Source organism: Aythya fuligula, chromosome 5 (assembly GCF_009819795.1).
Source record: "Aythya fuligula isolate bAytFul2 chromosome 5, bAytFul2.pri, whole genome shotgun sequence".
Classification (NCBI taxonomy): Eukaryota; Metazoa; Chordata; class Aves; order Anseriformes; family Anatidae; genus Aythya; species Aythya fuligula.
This window is the reverse complement of record NC_045563.1, coordinates 49,830,562-49,855,862: the sequence shown is the minus strand read 5'-3', so window position 1 is coordinate 49,855,862 and position 25,301 is coordinate 49,830,562. Positions and strand designations below refer to the sequence as shown.

General features: G+C 36.1%; 1 protein-coding gene across 2 annotated transcripts in view; it reads left to right on the top strand.

Annotated features, from left to right (window-relative positions):
* The first annotated feature begins 7,846 nt into the window (after positions 1–7,846).
* Positions 7,847–25,301, top strand: part of TRAF6 (TNF receptor associated factor 6) — a 354,850-nt gene continuing 337,395 nt past the window's right edge. For both annotated transcript variants that reach the window (XR_004253308.1, XM_032188211.1), the window contains exons 1-2: positions 7,847–7,908; positions 8,014–8,093. The gene's annotated coding sequence lies outside the window, so the exon portion shown is untranslated. The remainder of the gene's footprint in view (positions 7,909–8,013; positions 8,094–25,301) is intronic.

The following is a 25,301-nucleotide window of genomic DNA, read 5'->3' as shown; positions in this document are numbered from 1 at the left end:
TGTGAACAGCACAGTCAGGCTGCTTGGCCATGGCAGGTGAGCTGGAGACTAGGGGTCCTCCAAGAGGAGCTGGGAGGCTGGTCAGGGTCAGGACCCTGACTGGGGCAGTGCTCAAGGTCAGCCTCAGCCGAGCATTCAAGACAGCTGCAGTGAGGCAGGTCCCTGGTCCAGCCAAGGAGTCAAGTCAGCAGGTTGGGAGTGGGGTCAGCGCAGCTGGGGTTTGATGGAGGTGAGCAGCATGGGGAGGAGGCAAGCTCTTGGTCCCACCTCCTTCATGGTGATCCGCAAAATAAGAAAGAAAAAAAAAAAAAAAGTGAACACAAAATATAAATGGAGAAAAAAGAGTAAGATAACAAAGATACAATACTATATCTTGCACGATAAGCATCACTCACAGCTCTCACAATTATTATTTTTTCTGAGCACCAAAATAAAACCACAGTGCAATATGTTTGTTTTTTGTTGTTGTTGTTTTTAAAAGAGCTTCTCCCAAGCAGTGAAATGTCAGAAAAAGTAAGAAAGTACTCATCTGAAGCTTTAGTGGAGTTATATGATTAATACATAGTATATTTTGACTTCTTGGTGAGTTTGCATGGAAGCTCAGTGAAAGTAATGGTCCTGGTGAAATTCTTCCCATGAAGCTGACTGCCTGTCCCCAGGATCCGAAAGGTGGTTTTCCTGTCCCATAACATATGTCCCATAATATATCTTACCCTCCTTTGAGTCCAAGGGCTAGCAAAATCCTCATGCTTCTTAAGTAAGGGGAAAAAAAAAATTTATTTAGATTACTGACATAAATATAGCAGTACAGACATATAAACCCACAAGTCCATCATTTGAAAAAAAGAGTTAGAATAATTGGTTTCCAAGATTTTTGGAAGCTTTAGAATTGATTTGATATGACATTTGTCACGTAGTTTTGATTTCTTATAATGTACCTAAGGTTTTTTTCTATTGTCACTTGGTTATCATGATTTGTCCATTCAGTTATGAAGTATTTGGTGTCATTTATGTCTTTTCAAGTTCATTCTCCATGTCTGTAAATTATAATCCTTTATTAGGGTTGGCAATGAGCTGGAATTTCACTAATGACTTCAAAAACGATGTCTATACTTCCAACCTCTTCACATCAGTGCCAAATTTGGAAAATTAATTCTTCTTCTTTACACCAGCTGTCTGTGCCAGAAGACAGTTGAACAAATGATAGTGCAGGGAGAAGAGAACAGAGAACAGAAAAGTGGAGAATTGGGATTGAAATTAATTTGATTGTCAGTCTGAGAAAGGAGTACTTTTATGATGCTAGCCTACTCCATGCCAAGTATTATTAAATAAAGATAATTCCAATGAAAAGGTCTTAAACCCAGACAGAAACCAGAAGCACCCAACACTTATTATTGCCTAAGACTAACTCCAACAGGAAATGGAGATTTAAGACCACATTTTCTCAAAGCATATTTTCTGCTAGATTGAGCTGAAAGTGTAGGACATCAGCTGGAGCCCGTGAAAAATTACACCTCTAATAAAAAGATGATAGGACGATGCTTTCCAGGAGTGGGAAAGATGAGTTTAAACATTTAGTCCTAGCTCTACAGTGACATGTTTTGTAACAGCAGGTCAGACAGCACTCTTTACAGTGCAGCTCTCAAACAGAAGTCAAGGCTCCTTCCTCTTGACTGACAATAAAATATGCCCTGACATATTTAGATTTACTTTTTTTTTTCTTTTCCATTTCATTCTGTACTTCTCTATGCAGTCAACCAAATTCATGTAACCTTTCCTCTCAAGAATAATTTTTCAGTTTTCAACTTTAGTGATGAAAACCACAAACACAGATCATGATATGATGAGTGTCTTTTTAAGGGCAGTAGACTTTGTGTGTAAGCTTACTGTTGGTGCTCAAGCAATGCACAAAAACAGCTAGATAGAATAATTTCTCATTTCATATCAGGCTTGATATTAAATACTTCCTGATTTGAAGTTATGGATTCTCGTCTCTAAAACAATACCAAATCTTAGCTATATCTCACAGCTATTACCTTGTTTGTCTTTCACTGGCAAAGTTCTTAGTTGTTATTCTAAGAATTTTGGATACAGTGCTGCACATTTAGTTGATTAGAAATTCTGATTTACAGGCAGAACAACAACAACAACAATAAAATAAAATAAAGGAAGATATGCTAAAGCCTACCTTTTCAGCCTCTTTTTTTAAATTTATTTTTATTTTCATTCTCCATCCCTTCCTCCCATAGCAGATATGCTTGATGAGCAAGCCTTGGTGGTCCAGGAAAAAATTTCTTTATGAACTGTACATGGATTTCATGTACATTTCATGTGTATTTTGTTTTGGTTTGTTTGTTTTTCCTAACTGGTCACTATGTAAAACTTCCAAACATGCTATAGTAATTCATGATGGCATATTGTATAGTCCCATTCTTTATTATCCTAAACATATAGCCAGTAAAGAATTAATCAGTCTAACAGAAATATTTACTGTTATTCCAGGTTACAGTAATCAGACAATCCAGTCCTCATCACTTTAGAATTTCTTGATCCTTTCAGTGTAAAGTCTGAATTTTTCAGATAATTTTACCCCAAGGAAGGTTTGGGGAACAAGCATAAACGCATCACAGACTAATCCCTGCAGATTATCAATCTTCAATCTTTTGCATAAGAGCATCACAGACAAATCCCCACAGATTGTCAATCTTTAGACTTTTCTGAATTAAGTTCATTTTTTAAAATATCTTGAATATTTTAATGCTATGGTAGACTCATACTTTTTCAGTATCGGTTTCTATCAATTTTAATGAGAGGATTACAATTTTCAGGCTTGAATATTCAAACCTCGCCTCATAAATGCATCTGAGAAGCCCACTTAGCAGATTCAAAACAAAATGAAAAAAAATGGAGGAAAATTTTAGCCAAGCATCTCTTGTTGACTACATGTTTGGTGACTTGATGTTTGTTTTTAAGTCCTACTGTTTGTTTTATGAACTTAATTTCTGAGTTTTTTAAATAGACCTATGGATGTGCATCACACACTTACAAGTACATGTTACTGCCTGTAGTTTATAACTAGATGACAGAATTGTGACAAAAGTTGGGACAGAAATGAGACAAACCCCATGACACAAAATAGAAGACAAACACAGAGAAGAAAAAAAAAAAAAAAGTAATCGAAAAACAACAAAAAAAAAGAATTTAATACTTCATTATTTCATGAATGACAATCCTGAAGATAGTCCACTGCAAAACTTCGAGGAGGTCTTTAGGCTGTTTTTAAAGTTTAGAATAAATTTTGTTTAGTAGTTATTTTACCTCACTTTAGACGTGAAATCCTGTAAGTTTGGATAAATAGTTATATTTATGCAAATATAGTTAGATTCAAATTTCAGAAAAACAATTGAACTAATTTTTAGTATTAATGCATTTTGTATGCATAATAGACCTTTATATTCTGTAAAAGTCATCAGCCATTTAGACACGGAGTTTGCTCAATGAAGTCGAAGAAATGGGTTAACGTGCAACACGACAGGATCAGTTTCGGAACATTAGTTTATAATCCACACAGCAATTATTTAAGTATTTAGGTGGATTTAATAAGCCAAATAGCCCTGAAAATCTTCACAGAATGTGGCCCATGTTTGAACCAAGTTGAAGCCTTATGTCTCTGCCATCATGGTGTGCTCCCTTCCCCTTTTCCTTAAATCATAATAGAATTTAACCAAAGTTTTAGAAGAACCATACACACAGGTATCCTTGTGTGCTAGCAGACTATTTTGAAGCTGTTTCAACACAGGACCATATGACAATTTAAACTCCTTTATAAACTAGAAAATGTGTATTAACCATTTTGTCTTGGTGCAATTACTCTAGTCATATTGCACTACATCTTCCTCTTGCAAGCATCTGCATTATAAACCACTCTAAAGAAACCAAGTAGAACATGATACATTATTCAAACGGTTAAAAGGAGCCTCTAGCCCAGAGACACTTCTCTTTGGTCTTTGCAGTCCTCTGCACAACAAAATTGGATGCAGCAGATGAGCTAATGAGATGGAAGTAACACTGTTAATGACCACAGATGAATGAAATGAGACTCTGATTGTGATTACATGTTCCTGCAGCTGCTTTATAAGTTAGGTTGTGCTCCACTTTCTTTTTAGTAGGAGAAAAAACAGTGTGTTGTCTACAGCTGTTCTTTCACTGGGTATGCTTGTGTTGGATTTATGTGGCAATGGTTTGGTAGCGGAAGGCTACAGGGGTGGTTTCTGTGAGCAGAGGCCAGCAGTTGCCCTATGTTAGAATAGAACCAGCTCCAAGAGAGACCTGCTGCTGGCCAGAGCTGAGTGAGTGCCGTGTGGTGTACTTCTGAGAGAGCACACTGGAGAAAGGGAGTGTGGGGGAACTTCTGTGGAACAGCAGCTTGGAGAGAGGGGTGAGAAAAAGTAAAAAGAGAACCAGCCCTGCAGAAACCAGGGTCAGTGGAGAAGGAGGTGCTGCTGGTGCCAGAGCAGAAGTTCTGCTGCAGCCCATGGGAGGCCCTAGAGAGGCTCCTGGTGGAGCAGGCTGTCCTCCTGTAGCCAATGGGTCCCACATGGAGCAGCTCTCCACGCTGCAGCCTGTGGAGGATCCCCCAGTGGAGCAGGTGGATGTGGCCTGGAGGAGGCTGCAGCCCATGGAGAGCCCCCGCAGGAGCAGGCCCCAGGCTGAAGCTGCGGCCTGTGGAGAGGAGCCCACGTGGAGTGCGGATAGAGAGTGACCATGAAGAAGTGCCAGAGACAGAGTTGGGGTCTGGCTGCAGCCCCCGTCCCCCTGCCCTGCTCAGGGGGAGGACATGGAAGATAGTGTCTAGATAAGAGGTATTTTTAGTTTGCTTTTTGTTTCTTACTGTTCGTATCTGATAGGCAATAAGCTATATAAATCTCGTTATGTTGTCTGTTTGGCCTGTGTCTGTAATTGGTGCGTAGTCTCCCTGTCCATATCTCAACCTTTGAGCACTCTTCTATCATCTTTTTTTCCCCTCTTCCTTTAAGAAGGGGTAGAGGAAGCAGTTGTGGTGGCATTCAGCTGCTCATGGGGGTGAAGCCACCAGAATGCTAGAAATATGGTGTGTATTGCTTCCCTAAATGAGTTAAATTCTTCACTGTTTCTGCCACCATTCTAGAACTTACTCTGTTTCGACTGATGCCTTCTCTGTGTTGTTAGTCTCCTGTTGTTGAATTTTTAATTTTGTTTCCCCTGTAACTGAAGTACTTCTCTTTCTATTGCTGTATTGTTTGCTCTTTGTGCATAACTTGCCTGGGTAATTGTAATAGCTCTCTATTCCTCTAGTGTTTCCTTCAAGTCATGCTTTCAACAGGCTTTGCTTCTGCTCTCTCTCTCTTGAACAAAGAGGAAAAAACTCTTGGGATGTGTTTTTTTTCTTATTATAGGCTTTCCAGTGGCTTGTTTTCCCAAGTTGTTTATAAAAACAAAACATTTGTGGCAGATAAACTTGTAAATTTGACGTTTCTAACTTTACTTTTCTCTTTCACATCTATTTCTTTTAGATACTTGTCATTACTTCAGTGCTAACAGTTATTGGTTGAAACGAAGGTCTTGTTCACCTTGTATTTACTAAATTTTTCCTTATTCCAAATAGGTTTTGTTGTAGCACTGTGGCGTGAAAGTATTGCTTTTCACCGTATACTCTAGCTCTTGAAATGTCCCTGATGTTCAAACTTCTTAAAAATTGCCTCTTGACAGAAATCAATTTGGAATGCAGGAAATCTATGTAAAAAGTCTCAGAAAGGAACAGGAACACTTCTTTTGTGATGGTAGTCTCCTACATGTACCAAGTAAACTGTGTTACATCTTGGAAGTAAACCTTTTTTGGCGCTTTTGGTTTGTAGGCTCTATATGAGCCTCTTGGTATGTAGGCTCATGTGAGGTTCCTCTACCCTATGCTAGTCAGGTAACTATTGTTCCCAGTCTAGGTCTTCTCTTCTGCTGCCATATTCAGTGAACTCAATGTCAGAATGTTTGTCATAATCTCTTTGAGGCTGAAGAGTCATATAATCTTTGGGGGGAGGGTGCAATGAGCAAAAAATAAAACTGGTTGATGGAACTTGGAAGTCTATAGAAGGAAAAAGATGACTTTCAACATGTCCTGAATTTGTAAATTCTTTCCTCCATTTACCTTAATAATTCTGTTTGCCATTACTGGAACCTAATTGTCTCTGTGGACACTAGGGGCTTTGGTCTGATCCCATCTGTTAGGTTTCCTGTCCTTAAAACTACTGAAGATCAGTCTCGCAGGATCTGATGTACATATCCCAAGGTTTTTTGGATAAAACTGTTTTCAGGCACTAAGTAAATATATCAATACAATAAGTGATGAGTGTTTTATGACTGGTGTTAAATTTGCCCTGAACTTAGTCACTGTTACATACTTGTTTGGTGTTTCAAAGTAACCAGTATGCACTTATAAAGTTACTCTTACCTTCAAAAGAATGAATCTTCAATTCTGAAGTTTCCTATGTTAGCAATGGGCAAATTGAGATATTGTTTATCACTAGTCATTTAAAAAAAAAAAAAAAAAAAAAAAAAACTTAGCCACTTTCAGTTATTGTTTGCTATTTGATAAAGTAGCTACTCAGCAATTGAGGTTCTTAAAGTTTAATTACCTCCATGAAGCTTTGCTATCAATTCTACAGCTTTTATGCAAGACTGTAAATGTTAATTTCTTCTACCACAGGCAAGTAATTACTGTGCTACTGAGTTCAATTTTTTCTCTACCAAAGATTTAAACCATTCTGGAAGTTTACACATGGTTGCTTGGAAGCCAGAAGTATATATGAGGAAAAAAGGAAGCTGTGTATAATGTTTTATAGTCTACCTACTAATTCCTTTAAGTCATCTTCTTATAGTTTTTCCTTCCATTGTGTTTTGGGGATAGTGAAAAAGGAAGTAATATCCTGAAGTGTATATTTCTTTCCTCTTTCTATCACTTTTTGCTAACACAGTTAACAACTGCATAAGTTTTTACTCTGTCCAATAGTAAAGAGTTGCATTTTTGTGTTCACCAACAAGAGTTAATGAAAGTAATCAGTTAATTCCTTTTTGACTTAGTTATGATTGTGAATGTTGCAGGTAAGGAATTGACAACTTTACAGTATTATGGATGCTTAGAATTCTTTAATCTTAAAGACAAAAGTAAAAAGAATTTCCAAAATATTGTAGGAGGCATTGACCTTTTAATTTCCCTTCTCATAAAACTAATGTATAGAAGGATTTCCTAGCTAGCCAACAGCTTTATGAAAGGTATTAGAAGTCTTGTGTCCAGCCTAACAAGAACACCATAAAAGTAGGTATGTGGCAGGGGAGCAAGGAAGCTGTTCCTGAAAGAATGAAATGTAGATTTCTCTGGAGAAGTATACAGTTTTATGACTAGTGATGTCCAAATGGTTCATTTACATAGATTGCTTTGTATCTTTATGGAATAGTTAATTCCTTGTTGGTGATTAGGGCTGCTACATGCTCCCCACCACAATTAGTATCTATATACTGTTGTCTTTTAACTTGTTAATAGATATCCTTCCGTGAATTGAGAAGGAAGAATGCATTTTGACTTTTCTCAGCATAGCAATTTCTATTGCTTTCTTGAATACCTTGCTTTCTCAAACAGAATTGCATATTCTTTGAATCTATCAGTAAATCACTTTACAGATGTTCTCTATAACTATCTCTTTATCCGCTTTATGACTACTTTTTCAATTTAAAATTCTTACAGAAAAAGGTATTAAGTTTTTATGTATCCCATGACAATGCAAAAATATCTAAATTAATTTAAATTATTTTGCTTCTAGGAACTAAGTCCACACAGCAGTGAAGAACTTTTTTAAAGAAGGATTGAAGAACTCCAAGGTAAAATGCAACATAGCTTTAAATAGAAAAAATATATATCTACAACTCTAAAGCACTTTCTTTTTTAATGAATCTTAATATGACAGAACTCTTTTTTTTTTTAAGGCAATGGAGAGCATCATGAGCATGTCATGGACTTTGTATGATTCAAGTGCTTACTCGCTCCAGTTCTTCACTTCTGTACAGTAAGTAGTTATCTGTTGGTACTTCCTCTAACTTAAGTCCTCTATGGTTTTATGAAAAGCTGTTTCTGACAAACAAAATCAAAGCTTAGCATTTGCTAACTATTTTTTTTTTTATGAAAGATAACCTGCAATTGATTATTGGATTGCTGTTTGAAACTTGAAGATGGCAGAGGTTCTAAAAGATTTTAAATCTTAATACATCTATTTTTATCAGTATCCTCAATCAGTGATATTTTTTCTTCAGGTTCATTTCATGTTCTATTATCAGCAATAACACATGAATTCAATATGTTTCTGAGCAGTACATCACCTCTTCCTTTCAGAAACTAGAAAAAACTAATATCACTAGCAGTTGCCATCCTCACAGTGGCAAACACAGAGGGGCAGCTGGTAGGCTGATCTTCTTTGTTTCCTATCCGTTTGCAATATAATACATCTAGCTTTTTGCCTAAAACCTGAGAGAAAGGGGGAAAAAAAAGCCATGAAGGGGGTGCCATATATTTCTCCTTAGATAATGTATGAATTTGGGACTTGAGAATGTCATTGCTCATTAGGTAATTAGGATGTGGAACATATCACTGAGAATATTTATGTTGGTAACCACTTACTAAACAAATGTGTAATTTCATCTTGTCTTATTTGCATGTTCAAGTGGAAAAATAAGGGAATCTGCATCTTGTTTTGTTGTTTCAAACTGTTGGTAAATAGTACTCATTCATTAGGATAATGCAGCTAGAAACAACAGTAGCATTTGGTTCTTATCAAAGTTATTTTATCTGTTAATAAACATCCTTACAGAAGCAATCACTTACTTCCTTAGGGGAGAATGCTGTTACTAAAATAAATTCCACTTTAAAATGTTTGCTTATGCATTTTAAGATGCTTTGTGTCAATTCACTTTGGTGCTAAGAGAACATAGTGTTAACTTGCAGAATGTAAAATAAACTATTCAAAAGTTCAAATACAGTGCAAAAACAAAACCCATATCATGCCTATGATAGATTAAGTTAGTTGGTATTATTATAATTACTTTTTTACTCCAAGCTACACAGTCATTCATCTCCTGCACAACATAATGATAAAAGTTAAAGAACAGTATGTGTTTTTTTGCGGACAGAGGAAAACATGTGGTGTTAGTGGACATCTTTAAGGTAGTTGGTGCTACTGAAGTCCAAATTGCTACTGTGGAGGAGCAGCCACTAAAGAGAAAATTTTAAGGTTTTAATTTATCACCCTTAATCATCTTTCTGACTAAAGGTAATCAGATTGCTGCAAGCAGTCTTGTCCTAAATCTTAATTCATATTAAATGGTCTGTCATGCATGCCCAGTGTCCTCTGCACAGACTTCTTTCAACTTCAGCTACCTTGACTTTAAGAAAAGTCACTGATATGAATAACATGGCTATGGAGATACTAATAGAAAGTCTGAAAAGGATATATTTCTCCAAAATGAAATACACAAACTCTGGATTTCACTGTTACTGTATAATGTACTGAGGGGGGATGAAGCAGGTGAAAAATGTCCTTTGCTCTTTGTATATATTTTTGGTATTTCTGATTCTCTTTTATTATTAGAGTGGCACTATATTGGTGGAAATCAGATGCAGTTGAGTTAGATTAACAGGTTTAAATAGGCTGATTTAGAAAAAAGACTTTTCATTGTTTAAAGTCAAATCAATGTTACAGGTAGGGTTTGTTGGTCTTCATTAGCTTGTGCTTAGAGTTCAGGGATTGTTTTTTCATTATGTCTAAGAAAGGAAGTAAACTGCCAGTCTTCAGATGTGCTAAATTACATTAGAGGTAGACTAGTTTATTACTAAAGTATTTTGAAGAATATTGTCTTAGCTTGATCAAAGAGGTAAGCAGGCTTTAGCCTGATTAACCTATAATAGTAATAATCTTTTCTTCAGAAATGTTTTTTCTGACAGTATGATCTTGACTTCTCATTTTCCTCTTATGACAATATTTCACCAACCTTAAAACTAATTTAGGAGGAAATAAGCTAATTGTTTTTAAGAAATCAAGTAGGAAACTTATCTTTTCTTACATGCATCATGAATAGCCAGTTAGACAATGTTAAGTCAGATGCTCTAAAATCACCAAGTGAAATTTAACCTTTAGTATTCCTTTTTTTACTCTGACCTCTACTCCTAGGATTCTTAGCAGTTTTATTTCTGAAATAAAAAATACTATGTGAAAACCACTTCAAATGACTGGTATGAAAAGAAATATACCTGTCTTACAAAAGATCTGAGGAATTACAGGTTAATTCACATAGCTTCATTTTTCAGAATGAAACAAAACTAATCCATTTTTAAATGCCCTCAGGAAAACAAATAATTATCCTCAGATGTTTGACTGAAATATACTGCATCAAAATCAGCTTTTTCCTGACAAGCTTGCAATTCCTATAGGTAAGCATAGCAATAATCCTGACTTCAGCAGGACTTTAGTATGGCCTCCTATAATGATCTTAGGTGAGCAACCTAAGCAGTTATGAACTAGGTAACGCTGGTATGAGAGTTTTGAGTTACGTTACCCGCAACTACCAATGGAGCACTGTCAGACCAGGAGGATGTAAATGGTGGATTTCTGCAAGGCTGCCCCTATGTTTGAGAGTGACTTTTTGCCTCTTCTGTATGAAGAGCATTGTGTCTCTCCTAAGATAATAGGAAAAAGAGAAGGAAATGGAGTTTGTGGCTTGGGATCTGTAAGTTTTACAAATGCAGTAGCTAAAATCAGAGCAGAGGAGCCTAATATAAAATAAAACTCCAAGAACTTCCAGAATCAAGAATAGGAGTATTAAACTTGCAAATGATGCTAAACAATCAAAATTGAAAAAAAAAAAAAAACCAGCAGGACAGGATTAGGATAGAAAGCAGTCTTGATAAACTGGAAACATGGTTGAAAAAATCTTTTAAATCAATATAGAAAAACTCTATGCTTGAAGTGGATCAATGAATGGCAAGCATAGTATATAGTTGCATGTATCATTTCTGCACTTATAACTATTTTATAAGTCATGTGAAGTAAATATCTTGCTTCATCAGAAGTACTGTGTCCCTTTTGAGCACAAAATAAGTCCATTTTCAGGCCACCTTCCATTCTTGACCTAATAAAAAATAGATTTCTTGAGTTTAAAGAAAGAGAAGACTCACTAAGATTAGGATAAGAAGGGATATCTTTAAACTGCAGCAGTGTTGTGGTAAGCAAGATCTTTTTAATTATAAAAGTAAAGGAGCAACAGAGTTTACTGCCTACAAGGGCTAGGGATATCTCCTATTTGGAGACTTCTAGCTATAGATTAGGCTGATATCTTCCAGAAATGTTTTTGTTATCTTCTACCTTTTTTTTTTTTTTTTTTTTTTGCCTTGGACCATGAGGGTGACTAATGACCTCTGAACACCCTTTTCAACCCTCCAGCCTCCAATTTCCTAGTGGTAAATCTGAAAGAATCTCACAAAGGGAACTCTGAAGAATTACTCGCTTAAAAAGAATAGAAAGGGTTTTTTTTTTTTTATATCAAATTACTGGCTTATACTGAAAAACATTATATATACACACACTTTATGTATGTTCTGCCAGTACTAGTTTTATTTTGAGAGTATTAATGACACAAGTCTTCCTTCACAAGCATTTTCTGTTGTTTGTTGTTGTTTCTGTGGTATCTATGATGATATTTAGACCAAAAATATAGTTAGTTTTGACCTCAAAATTCCCTCAAGAAAGCAAAACTGAACAAACTACGCATAAGTGCTTCTACAGTCAAAACTGATAGATAACAAAAGACAATCCTGAATGTGTTACAGATTTTCATTATATCAATGATAATTTGTACTTTAGTCAGTACTTGGAATAGACTTTCGTTTTGCTGATGTTCTTAATCTTTGGATGATGGCAACATGAACAAAGAGCAACTGAAACCAAAAAGACATAGTGTACAAGCTCTTTCAGTCATACCTTCAAAGTTTGTTCTTGTCAGTCATAAAATGTAGAACTTAAAGAACTTAAACATGCCTACTAGAGGGATTGCTGTGATTTATTAGGCGGTCCATAGTGTCTGATTCTATCTACTGTTATTTGGTACCCAACAGTTTTTGATAGTTCTATTTTCATTTCCAGTTCATCCATACAGATTCATGTAACTGCACAAAAGCAACTGTTTACAGTCTTTGCTTTCATGCTGACATACTGAGTGCTTCAGTTGGCATCTGCTGTTTTGTGCTGTCAGTCAGATGTTCAGTGGTAGGGCACCTCCTACTCTGGTCACTTCTTTTACGTACACAGATAAATGTTATGTGTACCAATTGATTTAAATACGGCCTGTTTCATTTGTTGTTTTTTTTCTTGTCAGAAAATAGTTAACTATTCAATCTCTTTGTGTTAACTTCTCTTGAGTTCTTCTGCTGTACCTGAAGTACAGCCAAGCCTCCTGGGCAGGAGGTATCAGATATGAAGAAGCAATAGGCTGCCTTCCCGAACACAAGCAACAGAACACAAGACAAAATGCAGATACTAAAAACGTATTTTACTTTAATAATAGTAAAATAATGCTTCACAGGTAAACATACAGAGACTGGATGCTAAAGTAATTAATTTTTCACACATGAATTTCTATGTGGCACAAGCACAGCTCATGTGTTTTTTGTTCTTGTTGCTGATGACTATGACAACTGTCTACCCTGTAACCAACTGTAAGCAACTTTAAGCTCTTGCACAATTCTATATGTAGTTGGGTTATGTCATCCCAAATAAGATTCCCACGTTTCCTTTCCATCCTGCAATATATAGTGTTCTGCAAATGTGAGATTCTTGTTTTCTCTCAACACTCTTCAGTATATACTGTACTGATAATATAATTAAAGATTTCATTAGCATAACTAAGTCACATTTGTTACTCTGTGTTTTAAGACAGGTCCAACTCTAACTTGAACTGAAACTTAATCCTAAATTGCCATCTATGTATATATGTATAGGTTCACTGAGTTCATGCTGTTCCTTTGATGTATACATAAGATTAAAAACATATGGAACATTCTGAGAGCAATTATGTTATGGATTCAAAACTGCAAGCATCTAATAAGATGGGTATGGAATCTTTTCCAGAGCAGTTATTTTCAGAAGTACATGAAAAAAGATATAGTTTTAAATGTCACTATAGAAGTGCAGTCATTAGGCATATCTTTGGTAACTCTGCAAAAATACATTATTTGGTGGTAGTGTTCAAATGAAAAAAAAAAAATGAAATTCAGTTGAAATTCAGGAATTTTAGGTAGAGAGACAATGATTTCTGAAATAAACAGCTCACAAGAGTTTTAAGGTCAGACTCATTTGACAGCTATCGGTTTTAGCAAAATAGCCCTTATTTGTATCTGTCCAGCACGTGTAATTTAAATGGAAGTCCCCAGTTCATGAGTCATTAGTTACACTACAACTGAGTTTATCTACAGCAATATTTCAGTCAAAAACTTAGTGCAGTTTTCATTGTTTCGCTTTATGGAGGGAATCTCAGTATTGTTTCCTAATCCTGACATTCTTATTAATTAGTACTATTGAAAGTCTAAACAAGCAAACAACAGAAAAAAAAACCACCAGTTTCCATAAGAACTTTATTATAGGCCTGGGTCAACTGTAAAAGACAAACATTATCCCAGCATTGCAAGCTTTTTCTTTTTTTTTTTTTTTTTTTAAAAAAAGGAAAAAAGTCTAGATATACTTAGAGACTGTATCAAAGAAAAAAAAATAAAGGTCTTCAGTTATGCTGCAAAGTGTGAGATCCCAGCTGCATCATTTAAGCTTGGCAGTAAGAATATATAACTTTTAGAAAGTAAATTCAGTTTCGTAGCTAATGGTCTGAGCATCATGTATAAGATCTGATTGCGAGGAACTAAGATATAATTTAGATTAAACAAAGTATTTCCATTTGCTAAAATAATTCATTTCCTCTAAATGGAGAGCAGAAACAACTGCTGTTACTATGTATCATTAGCAGCAATTCTAGAAATGACATCATAAGCCACTTTTTTTTTTATGAAAGAACTGTTCATATGTGGCAGTTACATTAAAAAATAAACAGCAACAAAAACAAATGGAATCAGTAGATGCTGCACAGAATGTGATACTAAGTATTAATCATCAAGATATTAGAGTTGAAACAAGAATTGTGTATGACTGTGGGGGCAACTGAGGTTTATATTTCCCAAGGAGTGGCCTGGGCTAGCCTGTACCAGTAATAGCTCTACCAGAAACCCTTGTACTCCGGGTGAGTCTCACCATGTGTCTGCTACTGAGAATGTTTTCAGCTATACTGAAGAGAAATGTACATGCTGCTGTTGGATAATAGTGGTTTTAAATTTATTAAAAAAAAAAAAACCTGCTATCCCTGCTATTGCAAAGGTAGAGAATTGACTGTCTGAAAACTACAGCCTCTTAACTTCTGCTAATTATTTTCATGTTTTGCAAGAAAATAATTCCTCTGCCTCTCCCTCATTTAAAGTACCAAAGAAATAATACTCTGGTACCTCTGGACTCCTCCATTTCAACAAGTGAAATAACACTGAACAAAAATACAGATGCTAAAAGTGAATAAATGTGTCTACATGTAAATAAAAGTATACATATCAATAATGGAGTTAGACATTTCTGTAAAGGTAAAATTTAGACTGCTAGATTAAGCCAATTTTAAACTTCAAAACAGGACTGAGCTAGGCTGGCATTCATTAACTCACTTTGTGCTAATGGTTAGTTCCTATACAGTCAAATCTTAACATTTGAATCTTAAATTAGCTGTAACTACACCCTACCACAGAGGTGATGCTAGGAAGTAAGAACTGATAGCTGAAGTCTTTCATGTCCCGCAGTCCCTGAGGTCAAGATGAGCAAGCTACAGAGCTCTTCCGTGAGGACAGCCAAAACTGAAGAGTGACTTTTTTTCTCCCATCTATTTTTGCTTGAGTGTGGTGTTCTGGTTGCTTGCCCAACCAGAAGGAGGATCTCATCTGTTCCCAGTGGATCGTATCTTGTTTATGGTTTTGCCAGTTGTCCTTCTTGCATGTTCAGCAAGATGCTGATCTGCTCATTTGCAGTCCCCTGTGTTCAGCTTGTTCTTTATTCTTGATCTTGCAAATTATTTGTGTTGCTGTTTACATGTTTTCTTATGCTATCTGAATGCAGCTGTACAAGTCTTTGCCTTCCTTGGAGGTCACATTGCCCACATGTTTATGCAAAACACAGTGGGCCTGCACTAACAAAATACATTTGGTTACAGTATTTTAGTATGCTTGGGTTCAAGGCAAGCTAATATTGTTTCTACCCTGATTAATGTAATTCTCAGGTATAAACATTATGGGTGGGCCTCTCTTGAATGTACAGCTGTAAAAGTGTAGGCTGCTGCTGGACAGAGACATATTTGCTGCTTCTAAGAAACAGTTATTCTCTGTGGGGATCTGCATTCATATTATCTGTGAACAGCTGCAGAGCTCCTCTACCAGTTCAGTAACCACATGTTTTACCCTTAATAAATGAACTGAATAATAGCACAACACAGAAATCAATACTGGAATACCGATTCCTAGTCCTTAATGCCACTGAGTTCATAGAATAGCAGACCATGATGGTTGATGATCCTGAGTAAAATAATGATGATACACATGCAACTGGTGAACAAAATACTTTGTCTTCACAAGTAGTGGTAATACTATAGGTAGCACAAGGTTCACCATAGGCTCTGTCACACATGCAGAAATTTCATCAGGAACAGGAAATCTGTCCTACTAAATGCATGCCATTCTTCATATTTAGAGGTTATATCTACCCAAAACATCCCTGTATCAAACAGATCTGACTAACTCTGTTGTTTTTGGTGATATACTTGAAGAGATCTGTTTAATAATTAGTCTTTTTAGTATTACTCTATTGGGTTGATCTCAAATCTACTGGAAATACTAGGATAGTATTTTTGGCAAGGATAATTTCTTTGAATAGTGTCATATACAGCCCGTTAACTTTTCTGAAGTACTCTCCTGATGATGTGGATGTAGAACACACTTATAGATTGATTTTCATAGTTGTCTCTGAAACACTTCTCCTAGCTCTTCTGGGAGTGTTTTCTTTGGCTCATTTGGCTGAATTTGTTCAAGGGAACTTCTTCCTAGCCTTACAAATGCCGTTTACCCCACAGTCAGTGGAATTCATCTAGATAGGAGAAGAGATACACATTTGCCATCACTAAAAGGACACTTTTTTTCCCTTTGAAGAATTATGTTGCAAGGTTCAAATACAAAAATGGCTTTATTGGTTCATTATGAGACTTAACGTGCTCAAGAAACCAATAACAGTGGTTCCTAAGTAGGCAATGGCCTCCGCATTGCTGCTATAAGCAATATCCAAAGTACAGTAGATGTTATGTTCCCACATTAACATTGCAGATCTTACAGAAGTCCTTGAGACCTGCTAGCTCGCTTCAGTTTCATTCAGAATACGTAACATGAATGCCTATGGAACTCTGTGTAGGAGTGCCAACTAATGTCATAAACTGCCTATGCTGGCATGACTTGTTTCTCAAACCCAATTTCTAAAGTCAGTGTAGTCCTGGCTCCAGAGCTAGTTTTGAAAATACCCTTAGAGGTAGTCTCAGCAGCCAGAGTTTTATTATGAAAAATGGTTTATTAATGGCCCAGGGAAAAACAAAAATGTTTATTCGCTAGGATGTTTTTCATCCCTTGTTTCTGCCACAGGGTCTTAGCACACACAGGTGCATATTTCCAGGGAACAGAAAAAAAGATGGAGAGTTAGTGCAGCAATCATAGGTTTATTAGCCATTTCTGATATTACACATCGCTTTAGCTACTCAGAAAAATGATCATTTAGGAAACATGGTGATTAACAGCTGAGGAGTCAGGCTGCTGCTTAATATTCATCTGTATTAAATCAATTCCACTGTACTGCAGTCTGGATCATTAAAATAAAACCCTTTCATCAAAATAGATTTCTGGTGTGTTCAGTAAACCTGGTGTTGAGGGAAGAAGAGATTACTATGCTTCTTTTTTGCATCTTCTGAATATAGCGCCAGTCACTAACTGTTTCAGCTCTTACCAGGAATTGGAATAGGCTTAGCCTCTTGGTCAGGACAGTTTTTAATTTGAAGAGTTCAATTGAGGTTACATAAAATGTGAGGACTGAGGAGCTTTTTGCTGTGTGCTGTTATCATTTGTATGCCCGTTAAGCTGTGTTTTTACTAACAAGGCACTTAAAAAGGGGTAAATTTATACAAATATAAGTCTCTTGCCTAAGAATTTGAGTAGGCTATTGCCTGGTTGAGCTTTGAATTTTGTTTTTGCATGCTTTGATCCAGCTGGTAAACAAGTCTTTTCTTTAAGCAAGCTGTTCATTTCATCCAATGATCTCAAGCTTGAAAAGAAAGCCAGTTGTCAAAAGCCCGTAGGATCTAGAGGAATGTGAGAAACAAGACCACAAGGCCTCTGCCCGGGTACACTCTCCTGGTCAGGATGGGACCTCCACCTACTGGCCATGATGGCACGTTCAGCAACAATGTGTCATGAGCCTTTTCCTATACACGACATCTGCAATTATAAAAGTCTCTAGACAAATAATTTTCCACATGCATTAAAATTATCTGACTGCATTGATTATCAAAGGCAAATTTAGAGGACATCTATATTTAATATACTACCAGCACTTTGATTTCTGCCTTTCTGTTTTGTGTTGATTAGACTGCTAAAGCAGGCTGCAGCTTTTTATTAAATTTAGAGAATGCCAGTCAAACAAAAAGTGTTTTATCAGTTTCCTGTGTGAAAGGAACATAAATGGGAACATTGGATTTAAAAGAAAAAGAATGACAAAAAATCTGCTCGTCTCTAACCATTCGATATCATCTGCAGTTCAGAACTGGAATATATATATATATATTAGATAAAAGGAGCACCATTTAGTGCCTTTATCCTAAGCCATAAAATTTTACATACAAATATATAGCAATTTTTGAGTCCTCAGTGAAAATGTTTTAATGCATCTCCACGAGGGTTTAGGTATACTCTATGTTTTGATATGTAAGGTGATATGAATATAGCTAACCTTGAATGTGAGCTGCACAGTAAAACATTTCTCATAACACTGTTGGCTGAAAGGCTCGTAATGCTGAGTTATCTTATCATCCCTTAGATTCTAATTGGGGTCATTTTCTGATAACAGATTTCATGCCAATACTGATATTCCAAATGTTCCTAGAGTAAATTCAGAGGAATAAAATTTGCAATGAGCAGGGGGACATTTATGTCACCATTGTCTATGGCTATATTAGCAAGTAGTATGGCATAAAAGGAGAAAATCTGTAGAGTGTTATTAAGGAGGATTGGATATCTGTAATATGCTTTATGGGAGAGGAGGTGAGCTGCTTTGGACTAGTTTTACTCTGGTCCCAGAGACTGAGCATGGATTAATTACTGGAGTGCATCAAGTGAGTACTGTATGCACATCTTTCAGTTTTGTTTCACCCAAAAGAAATACAGTTCATATGCTCTGAGACTGTTCTGTGAGGGAAGCCAAAGCTCTGTGACCAGGCACAAACAGGTTTGTTTCAAAACTGCACCCTGATCCTCGCTAAAACACTGATGTATACATTGCATTATTTTAGTTTATCAAAGAAGACTCAGCTTCAGTTGTTGCTAAATACAGCATCCAGACAATTTATCCAAACAAAGACTCCATTTGCTTATTTTACTAATTGCCACAAGGTGAATCAGAGAAATCGGCTTTGTAGCAAGTATAATCTGGGGGCCATATTCATAATTATAATGAGAGGCTAGGAAGTTCTTCAATTTTTATTTGCTGCTGCAGCTTCAACTTAGATTGGAAGAAACTTCCTATAGTGGCACCTGATCTTTTTGACTCAATAGTTAGAAATGAAATAAGTTAAGCAAAGCAAACCTCCTGTCACCTATCAACCCTCATTGTTCACCAGATCAGGACTGCTGCTTTCATACCTTAGCAATTAAACGGAAAGGGTTAAATTAAAAAGCTTAAAAATATTAAATATGAACCTTCTGTACCATTATCTCCTCATCAGACTCATGAAAATTATAGGTGTAGCCTATAAAATAAATCTATTTTCTAAGAGTTTGTTTTTGATGTGTGCCAGTTCTAACAAAATAGTTTTGTTTTCAAGGATCATTACTCATCAATATATTTTTTCCAGATAATTTGCAGGAAAATAAAGCCATTCAGCCCTTATGGGACAAGCTTAAGACTTTAACTCTTGATTCTTCATCCTTCAGGCTACCTTCTTACATGAACATATGATATGGAAATAAAAACAGATGCTTTCCTTGTAAGGCTCAAGTAGACATTTCTGGGTGAAATAAGAGCCACTGAGAAATGAGGGAAATTGTGCTTTACACTGACAAGAAGCAAGAACACAGAGCAATAGAAAAGGCAAGAATGCATTCAGGCAAACCAGTCATTTTGCCTAGCCTTGTTGTTGATAGGTAATGCAGCACCAGGTGTTGATGATTTACTAATCATGTTTCAGTTGTGAAAAATTATATACAATTATCAGGGAAGTGTTCACTATAATTGCAGTGTTAGCTTCATAGTCTTGATGTCTGTCTTAGATACGCTAGATGTAGAGATGAATTTTCACGGCTTTCTACGTTTCGTCAACAGCTCGTATAATATGCTTACAGGCATAATGAGCAACCAAGCAATTGGAATAGTTTGAAGATTGCTAACCCAGCATTTCTGGAGATCATACCAAGCTTCAAACTGCAATTAGAAAGCCATGGTTTGGCTTAATTGATTACCATTTCCAGCAGGTTACTTGTACAGTTGCTTTGTTGATATTCTCAATTTCTTTGTTTTCTTTTGGCTGCTTTTTGAATTTCATCCTGGGAAAAAGTGACTTGCAACCATTCGTTCACTTGGAATGTCTACTTTAAAGGTGGACAGTTAGTGTAGGACTTTGAATTTGTTTTCAGGATTTATTTTTCTCGTATGGTTAGTCATGGTTCATTACTTGCAGCATCTTTATTTTTCTCAGTTTATCCCAGTTTTAAAAGGATTAGTGTTTCTGTGCCACAGAGACCCTCAGAAAGACCCTGTTAATATGGATTGACTTTTTAGGGTACTGTTTTGATTGTTGTGACAAACAGGTATCTTTTCTCAAGTATTCATATTATATCTTCTACTGAAAATTAAGAAGATAATTCAGTGTTCTTTCTATACCCTATGCATGGTTGGAGGGCTTGACAATTATTCCCACATTGTATCAGCTTGAGATAGTGGACCAAAGGGTATTTAGTGTAGCAGTCATTTAGAGATTCAAGCATGACTTTAAAATGATTTTGAAATGTAATTTCTCATTTTTGATAGAAAACCAACTTCTACTTGTAAACACAAGTAATTCTGCTGTTTGGGTGTCTGTTCTACTCTAAAACTCCTATATAGATAGCTAATTGAAGTCATGTGTCTAAGTTGCAAAGAACACAAAACCTCACTAGCTTATCCCTTGGTGTTATGAAGGAATAAAATGGGTGATTGGATGAAGCTCATTCCTAATGCCGATTAAATGAAGGATTATTGATCTCCCTCTCTATTTCTTTATTGTTAATGTCCATTTCTGTTTATATTGTAATTAAGCTCTCCCAGTAAGCTCATTAGTAAAGCATGAGAATTTTTGTTTAATATACCAATATATACAAAGCTGGTTTATTTGTTTAAAGATATGAGCTGGTCTTGAAAAGTGCAAAATTTATTTTTATTCTGTTAATGACAGATCAGCAGCATTTTGCTGATCTAGAGTTCAGTGTAACTGTGAAATTATTCAGAGAAATTATACATGTTTAATCAGCTACCCAGTCTGCACCATATGAAGTACTGATTTAGCTCCTGCAGTTCCCAACCATTTGAGTAACAGTAAGAGTAACGTCACTGTAAAATGTTTCCAAGGGGAATCCGCTTGGATTTTAGAAATTTTCAGAGTAAAATGCTAGTAGTCATTAAAAACAGAATTTCACTGTAGATTAGGGTAAGATTAGCTGTAGATTAGTTCTCTTCAGAAGGTTTATCTGAGCATTTTTTCTTTATAGTTTGAAAGCAACTGCAGTAATTATATTAAATAGTACTAATTTTATGTTTACAAGTTTTCTAAAGAAAGAAATACAGGGCAAATTTTCCTGTAAACTCCAGATCAGTCTCTATCTAATATGGAATAGTCTACGATGTCTGCAATGTTAATTAAACAGTATCACCAGAGTGAATACGGATCATAGCAGAGGTGGGGAAATTTAGCTGAAGTTCTTGATTTATCACTATACTTGCATTTATCACTATAACTTGCAGTAGCTCATTGAAAAAAAAGAGAAAAGGCTAACATGGATTAATTGATTACAAGTATACTTGATTACAAGTATAGCTATCATTAAATACTCTCTATCATGTGTCTGCTATACACTTTACACTTGTATATTACATGGAGATTTCAGCTTTTCATTTACAAGTTTAGGAGCAGGATACATAAAGTCAGAGTGGAAGGCAAGGAGATGGGTAAAGGAGAGGTAGATCCTCTTCTATGTGTGTCTTCTGCCCTGCAGCTCACTGCACCAAACAGTTCAGTTCCTATTCTGTTCTCCTTCACCCTGACACAGAGATGGAGGGATAGCACTGGAATCACAGTTTGCAGTTTTTAAGCTGAGAAATTGTCATCTCCTTCGGCACGGGGATAGGAATTGAAATAAGAAGCCAGCATTTACAGAAAATCTTGAAGACTGTTTTCATGAACAAGAATAGTACTGTAGAAGGACAAGAATGTTTACTTGTTCCAAACTCTTGGTCTGCTATGACAAATATTTTTATGACTAATAAGAAAATATTTTTTCTATTCATCAGGTTTTGCCCAGAATCTTTTTCATCAATAGAATTTATAATTTTGTCTGAAATACACTTAACACTGCATAATTTTTTTTCAGCTTGACATGAGTTTGGTTGTTGAAGTGTGTTTCCTAAAAGAAATCATCAAAACTGCAGATGGGTTCGGTCTGCCATTACTCAGGATTTAGGTCCATTGCACTGATCCAGCTGGCAAAAACTCTACCTTGGCACTAATATTTATCACTAAATATCACTGAAGTAGAGAATCATCGTGCGGTTTGGCTGGAGAATTTCTTCTGCTCTCACAGATCTGCTCGGGTAATAAACCTGAGGTTGTGCCTGGTTGGTTGTCTGTTGCAGTGACTCTTGAAGTTCATTGTATCTTGTCAGAAGTTATAGAACTTTATGAAAACTTGAAAAAGAACAGACAGAATATTTTTCAAAATATTTAAAGAAAGTGACTAACATTTGATTGGGACCCGGCCCGCTCTCTTCACTTGGTGTCTTAGTGAATAAAGAAAATGTATTTTACTTCTTTTGTATATGTTTGAAACTTTGTTTTTGTTGCTAAATATGTTTTCATGAAGACAGGATTTATGTCACGTACTTCACTCACTCTTGCTGCCTGTTAGTCTCTGAAAGTCGTAATCCTGTGGATTTGAATCCCACACTTCTCCACTGCTAATTGTGATGTGGCAGACAGAGGATTATGACTTTGAGGGAAGAAGAAGCAGCTGGAAAAGATGACCACTTAAAAAACAAAAGTTGTCTTTGCATGAATACATATTTTTTTATTTTCCTTTCCATTTGCTTTTTTAAAGATCTCACAGAGAGAGGACATGATTATAATCTGACAGCTCTTAATACAAAATACTGGCTTTAATACAAAAGAAATTAAACTATTGATTTCCACAGCAAAGCACTGACAAGGGAAAGGGAATGTCCAGCACTTGAATGATATCTGCTTGGTTCAGGACACAGGCTTCTATAACCATCTAAAGTTTCAGACATGGCAAGTTAGCCAGAATTTAATGAAATGTATTTCTCATGTCATGTTCCAAACTCATTCAATAATTTCACCCATTTCATCATTCAGCTTTTGTATACATAGAACATAACTGTAGGTCAAAGGAACATGAAGAGAAATGCAAGTTTTTAAAACATCCGCCTTCATATCTGCCAATCCATTATACTTCCATCAGGAAGTGTTTCATGCTGTAACATGGCTGAGTTTCATGTATTCTTTTTCATATATTTTCTTATCACATGTATTTATCTAACTGGTGTTGTATAGAGGAAATAAAGGAAGCTGAATCAGTGGCCAACCTTTCCAGGAACATTTGAGTAGAAAGTTTGTGTAAATCACTCAGGTCAAAGTTGAATGTAAGAAAATCATAAATGCCTCTTTCTGTCCAAATATAGCTACTATATACTTGTCCAAGCACTTGCTTTACCCTGATATTAAATCAGCAAATAAATTAGTTAAAAAATAGAGACAACACATGAATTTCAACTAACACTGCTTCCTCCAGGGACCTATAGCTGGTGTCCCTAGAAATATCTTCTTTATTTCTTATTTCAGTGAAGGATAATTTTTGCTGTCCACTTCCCAGTGCTGCTCAAATCATGAGCTTTGTCACCCAGATATAGTCTACTTTATCCAAAAAGGAGGGAATTTTTAAGTTAGCAGACAAGTATTACTAAGTATTGATAAGGGAAGGTAAAAGGAAAGGGCAAACGTTTGCTGTATGCAATAGCTGTTAGTAACTTAGACCTTCCTCTCTTCTCTTCCTTCTTTTCCTATAAAAGAAATGTAAAATATTGTCTTCCTCTTCAAATCCAAGAAGCTGGAGGTCTCCCTCTCTCTTTTGAGTAGGACAGAAAGAAGAATAGTAAAAAAGATTGTCTGGAAAGTCTTTTTATTAGTGACAATTAACTGCCTTCCATTCCACATACAGAGAATTACAATACAAAAAAAAAAAAAAAAAAAAAAAAGCAGAATGGGATGAACCATAAAATGTACAATGCAGAACTTGGAGAAGTCTGACAGTAATGTCAGCAAATTGGTGTAAGTTATAGTGTTTTGCTTTAGTTTATAGGCTCAGAGCTGGATTCACATCTTGCCAGTGATGAATCTGGCAAAAGGACTAAGGAATTAGGCACAGTGGCTGCTTCTGGCTGTCAACAGCCTATTTCAGCAGTAAGAAATACATGGAGCGTGAAAAATGACCCAACAGGACAGGAACCAGGAATCTGCCTGGCATGGCCCCTATGCAGAAACCTTATTGGGTGGCAGTGAGCCAGCTGTGCTGGCCATTCTAAGACTGTAAAGATTTTGTGAGATTTTTAAGAGATTCAATTTGGATCAAGCCCAGAGGACACAGTTCTCTTTCACACTCAGTTTGGTTTATAATTTCTATTATTTCTATTGTAATTTTTAAGTAGAAAAATTAGTTAATGGAGTCTGGTTAAAGAAGTGATTATAGCATATGACATAGTTTTATATTTTTTTTTCTTTATTCTAAACCTAGTCAGTCCTCACCACAAACTCTAACGCTTTGTTCCTGAGCACTTAAGTTGCATTCTGGACTCTTAATTATGGCAATTAGGAAGGCCAGCAATTCCTGGTACACCACACCCAGCAGTGACATACCTCACCTGTGAGCTCAGCCTGTACACTGAAAGTTGTCAACTCTTAAATATCATTAGCAAGAGCTTGGCATCATTTGTGAATGTTTACAAACCACTGTATATTATCCCCTTGGAACAAGACCCAGAATTCTATTTGCATTGTTAAAATCCCTAAAGAATGGGTCTCTTGTCCAACAATATGGTTCTCAGGACTGCTTGGGGGGAAAAAAAAAAAAAAAAGGAAAGAAAGAAAAACATGAGAAATGCAGATAAGGTTCCCACAAATCTTCATTTTCCTCTGTTTTGCTGGTGGGAAAGTGCTAGGTCCTCCAGTGCTTCCCTTAGCCTTTCCTAAACTCAGGCAAGATTCTCTTTCAGTTTAAATTCCAGCATGCCTTGTTCCTTGTTTATTTTTCCCCATCATTTCACAACAACGCTTTTGTCAGATGGAAATGACTCCAACAAAAAGCCAGGTGCATGCACTGGCAGCTTCCCTGCTAAAAGGGATTTCGTCAGATGTTCCTTCCACCTGTGAATTGGCTGCCTGGTTTCAGCCAGATCCTGTGAATGCAATTATTATGCTCTATTTCAAAAAGCTGAAACAAGTTCAAGTTGGTTCTGTCAAAAAAAAAAAAAAAAGGCTACCATTACAATTTCTCTCCATTTCTTGGGCCCCATTATCAATGAAATAATTTC